We start from the raw sequence: 6,000 nt of genomic DNA, 5'->3' as shown, positions 1-6,000 counted from the left end.
CGGTACTCTGGCAGTAACCCGAGCCCTTATTTCTCTTCTTCCATTATCCCTGACGAGGTCCCGACTAAGAACCAGAAGGTATTAGCCTATTCTTCAGCTCCTAATGCACCTCATCCTCTCGGATATTGGTCTTGATCATAGTGGCCTTATCCACCAAAATCGAGAATTCACAGATCTAAAGCATACCCGCTAATCTTCAAATGTCCTTCATCATGCCCTTCTCGAACCTCCGAGTCTTCTCATACTCGTTCGAGATCAAACACGGCACAAAATGGGATAGCTCTATATACTGAGCGGCATACCCCTACACCGTCATACTCCCCTGAATCATAATAGAAAACTCATTCGCCTTAGCGTCGCATGTGGAAGCCAAGAAGTATCTACCAAAAAACACCTCCTTGAAATGGCTCCAAGTCATCTCCACTGGACCGGCTCTCTGTTTCTGCAACAGACTCACCGCAGTCCACCATCGTTCTGCCTCCCCAGACAGTTGGAAGGTAGCATAGAGGACTTTCTGCCTATCTGTGCAATGTAGGACCTCCAAGATCCTCTCGGTCTTCTCCACCCAGTCCTTGGCTATCATTAGGTCGGGTCCTCTTGACAACGTCGGAGGGTGTATGCATGTGAACCTCTCGATGGTACACCTCCGCATCCGTAGGAGAGCGTTCGTGTCTCCTAACACTCCGCTCGATCTCCTACAAAACCTACCTCGTCAACCCTCTAGGCACAAAAGGAGATTCATCGCTCGCCCTCTCCTCGGAGTCACTCTCCAGGTTATTATCCTTGGGCTCCATTCTAAAAACACAATAGGAATCTATTAATACTCCTACAACACGTACAGTTAACACAATTATCTCTCACTAACCATGTTAACTACAACCTGACAGGTCCAGGTCTGTCCTATCACACCGACAGAAAAATCATCAATGGTTTTCTATGATTTTACTAAAATCGTCATTCCAGGAAAAACACAGAACATTACCAATGAGTCCTGTTCTAGCAATAACATAACCCTCAACCTACCTTACCCATTTCCAACATCCTATACTATGGTATGTACACATTACTATGCCTAATCAAGTCTACAAGACCTAACAACCTGGTTAGCTCTAATACCAAGTTGTCACGCCCCGAACCCTATAATGGGACCCAGAGGTGAAATAGTAACCTAAACTATCCCTGTATCATACAAAATCCATGAAACGACACAAAGAATGAGGGTCTGACCCCATGGGGTTCCTAGGCACCCTATACACATTCATATACAATAAAGATAAACACAGCGGAAATAGTCTTTTATACACATTATGTACCATACCAAAGACTATAGAAAAGAAACTAGGTTCCATAATACAAAACACAACCCGAGTGTCAGCCCAAAACCACAAAAGACAACCTGGTCCAATCTTAGTAGTTACCCAAGTACCTCTCGCAGTACACCGACCACTATGCTCCCAACACATAACGCTAGCTCCGGTTACTCAAAAGACATGAAAAATATATACGTACAGTAGGGGTTAGTAACCTATTAGTAAGGTAGATATAGGTTATATCAATGTGTGACATTTGAGTGTTATCATAACACAAAACATACATAGTTAAATGCAATTTCAGTATTTACATAAAACTATTTTAGTACAATGCATGCACGCACACACGCATGATCAAGCAACCTGGTGTTGTCACACCCTTCGGCCCGAAGCTAGCCTGCATTACAGGCGTCCCTGACACATGGCGTACCCCCAGGCTCCCACGGCATCGTACCTGTACAACTGGTGGATCCACACCCTTCAGTGATCAGCCGGTAAGGCTCACAACCATGCATGCTCATATAACCAAACAAACCACACCCATTTGGTAATCTAAAATCATGATTTTCCAAACATATACAGTTTAAATAAGTCAAGGTACGGCCATCCCTATAACACAATATATATCATAATATATTTACGGTTTTCCAACAAAACCAGGGATGCAACCCAATACCCCCTTTTCCCCAAAATTGTAACATGAAAAACTTATAATTTTACCTATTAGATTCCCCCAAATGAGTAACCAAAACGCACACAAGACCATGAACCATAGTTCTACCGAGTCTGATTTCAAAAATTATCGACATAAACTGAATTCCCTTACCTTTCCCCGAAAATCCAAACTCGTGCTCTACGACCCCTAAACTGCAAACCTAAGTTCCCAAAACCTACAAATTACAGTATCGAACTTGCTTGCAATTCTATTCTCTACTCAACTACCAAAACAAAATCAAAAATCGAGCCTTACCTCGATTTTGAGCCAAAACCTGAAAATGCCTTAAACAAAGATTTGATCCATAAAACTTGTAGAGAATCCTTCACTGATCCTCGTGGTAACGTCGGATCATCGATTCCAGCAATGATCGGCGAAGAAATCTAGAGAGAGAGTATTTTGAGTTTCTAGAGAGATAGAGAGAGGATTTGAGATTTCTTAGCTAAGAAGTAATAAAAATGGATATTTATAGCCCTTTGACTCAGTCGCCCTCATCGACGAGATGGCGTCTTCATCGACAAGGCACTAAAGACAATTTGTCAATGAGACAGTGGCTTAGTCAATAAGCCTGAGATTCCTGGTTTCCTGAAACCTCTTGGCTTCTCCTCGTCGAAGAGCCTCTAAAATTCATCGCCAAGTAACATAAGGCCTTCGTCGACAAACTCTAGCTTCGTCGATGAAGCCTGCTCAATTTACCATTCTACCCTTCTCTTAATTAATTAAATCCATATATCACAGTTTGGGTTCTTACATCTTCTGCCACTTTATACTCTAGTGATGCCCTTAGGGATCAATTTATCAAAAAACAAGTCATACAAACTGTCTTAGCCTAGAAGTTCTTTGGTAGCCCTGCATTAAGTCTAAGACACCGAGCTCTTTAAGCAAGAGTCTGGTTCATTCTTTCAGCCACACCATTTTGCTGAGGTGTCCGACGAACGGTAAAGTGTCTTTTAATGCCCTGCTACGCACACAACTCCATAAACTAAGAATCAATGTACTTGGTCCCATTGTTCGACCTTAGACATTTTATTCTCTTCCCCTTATGGTTTTCCACTTCTGCTTTACACAACTTGAACTTAGAAAACGTATCAGACTTGTGCCGCATGAAGTATACCCAGACTTTCTGTGAGTAATCATCAATAAAACTCACATAATACACATGTCCACCCCTTGATGCTACTCCAACTGGGCCCTAAATATCGGAACGTACATAATCAAGAATACCTTTTGTCTTGTGAACAGCTGATTTGAATTTTGCCCTGTTTTATTTTCCAAGAAGACAAATCTTGAAAAAATTAAGCTGACATGATTTCAGATCTTTCAAGAGTTTCCTCTTGTGTAATTCCTTCACAACATGTTCCCTCATATGCCCAAGACATATATGCCACAAAAAGGTTTCATCAGATTCAACATCTACGACTACAACTCCACCTACAACAGTAGTTCCCTACAATGTATAGATATTCCCATCTAACTTTTTCCCTTTCATTACCATCAAGATTCCTTTCCATAGTTTCATAACCCCATCTTCAGACTTGTAATTGAAACGATTACAATCCAAAATGCCAAGTGATATTAAACTCTTCCTTAACTCTGGTATATGTCTTACATTGCTAAAGGTTCTCACAACACTATTAAAAATTTTTATCTAAACATTTCCTATGCCAATGATCTTACAAGAAACATCATTACCCATAAGAATTGAACCTGAATTCACTAACTTGTAGGTGTTGAACTAGTCCTTGTTTGGAGTCATATGGTTAGAACATGTCAAGTCAAGTATCCATGAGTCCGTAAGGTTATCCAACCCTAACCAAACCAAAAGAACATCACCATCACTTCAAACTGAACCTCCTTCTTGAACCACATTCTCTGATTTCAAAATTTCCCCATGCTTTTTAGCATTTCCTTTCTTCCAATCCAAAGACTCCAGTTTAACATGTCCCTTTTTATCACATTTATAACACTAGATATCCTTTTTCTTCTTGGATTGAGTACGGGATTTCTGACTTGACCCACTTTTAAACTTTCCTTTGCCATGCTCATTATTACCTTTCACCATAATTCCTTCTCCTTCATCACATATTTTCAGCCTTTGATGAAAATTCATTAAGGCACTTGTCACCTCTTCTAAATCAAGAGTCTATTTTCCTTATGTAAGAGTGGTAACTAGATTGTCATAGGTATGAGTCAATGGCAAGGAGTTTAGTAATATCAAAGTCTTATTATCTTCATCAAACTTAACATCAACCGGCATCAAATCACTTATGATTTAATTAAAGGCATTGAAACGTTTATCTAAGTTTGAACCTTCAACCATCTTAAGCCAATAAAGATGATGCTTAAGAAAAAGTTTATTATTGAGTGATTTGGACATGTACCAGCTTTCTAACTTTCGCCATATTGCCGCTGGAGAATCCTACTCCATCACACGATAAAGCACTTTATCAACCAAACACAAGCGTATTGTAGAAGTGGCATTTGCCTCCAAATCTTTCCAAGTTGTCTCATCCATTCCATCCGGTTGAGTGCCAAGTATAGCCTTAGTCATTCCTTGTTGCGCAAGTATATCCTTAACTCTCCTCTGCCACAAACCAAAATTTCCAGTTTCTTCAAATTTGATAATGTCAAATCTTGCAGAAGATGATCCCGACGCCATGACAACAATCGCTCTAATACCAATTTGTTGTGGAAATTGAGTATATGATGCATAGTGGAATAATTAAACTTACAGCAAATGATAAGGCACCACAAGACAAAATTCATACACAACCAGAATTCTAAAAGAAAATAAAGAGAACAAAACAAAAATATCATGGTTTGGCAATGGCTATATCCATGAGAGCAATCGGTAAAGGTTTCACTATGAAATTCTCTAAGTACACAATACAATAGTATTTCAATGATCTCTCTGTCACAATACACTCAAATAAGGGTATAAATAAACTTTCCTTCGGAGGTTTCCCCCCAAAACCCAACCAACTTAATGTTCAATTTCAAATTTTGAATTTAGCCTCGAAGCCCAAAACAAAACTGTCGACGGTTTCACGAATTCCAAGAGTAGGTTTCTGAGATTTATGAAATTTCAGTGAAACCGTCGACGGTTTCAAAAAACCATCAACGGTTTTTCCCAGAACGCTGATATTAACTATGTCCTTCTCCTTGTGTATGTTAACCATTCCAAGAAATAAGCCACCAAACACATCATTATTAGAGAGAGAGAGAGAGAGAGAGAGAGAGAGAGAATAAATTATTTCAACAAACCAATAGTGTCAAAACTTTTAATTGTTTTTATTTTTTTTATAAAAATTTTTGCAATATTGAAAAGTTAACTAATTTTTGAAAAAATTAAAATATGAAATGAAAACTATTTTCCACAACTAATTGAATCCTTAGATATTTTAATCTTAAAAGTCTTAAATTTTAAAATCTCAAAGAAATATATACAAAATCAATTAAACACATGAATAGTATTGCTCAATTCGAACTCAAGTCCAACACAAATAAAGTCAAGTCAAGTTGACCTTTTCAATAATCTATACACCAAGTTAACACACTCCCAGACTCAATTACTTATTTTTTAATAAAAATATTTAATTTTATTTCCTAACTTATTATCTCAATTTTAACTAAGAAGAAAGGTGTAACATATTAGGAAAGAAGCTCGAGATGACCCATTTTTCATTTCAAATGGTCATAGAATAAGTTTTAAAAAATGGTTAAAGACTATGGACCAGTGGGGTCACATGATAGTATGACTATGTGCCCTCCTCTCTTTTGTTGTCATGTGGGCTCGTAATGATGACAATATTGATGAGCATGTGATGAATAGCACAATTGGTAAGCTAAGGGGAAATGCTCTCTCTCATGAGCTTGTGGCCATTACAGGCTAACGTGGCAACAAGTGAATGGAAAAGAGGGAAAAGCGGGCCCGTGTTCACCCCTCCTTTTTGTCACATGGGCATGTAACGATCA

Source organism: Malania oleifera, chromosome 9 (assembly GCF_029873635.1).
Source record: "Malania oleifera isolate guangnan ecotype guangnan chromosome 9, ASM2987363v1, whole genome shotgun sequence".
In the NCBI taxonomy this organism is placed as follows: domain Eukaryota; kingdom Viridiplantae; phylum Streptophyta; class Magnoliopsida; order Santalales; family Ximeniaceae; genus Malania; species Malania oleifera.
Note: the sequence above shows the minus strand (reverse complement) of the source record.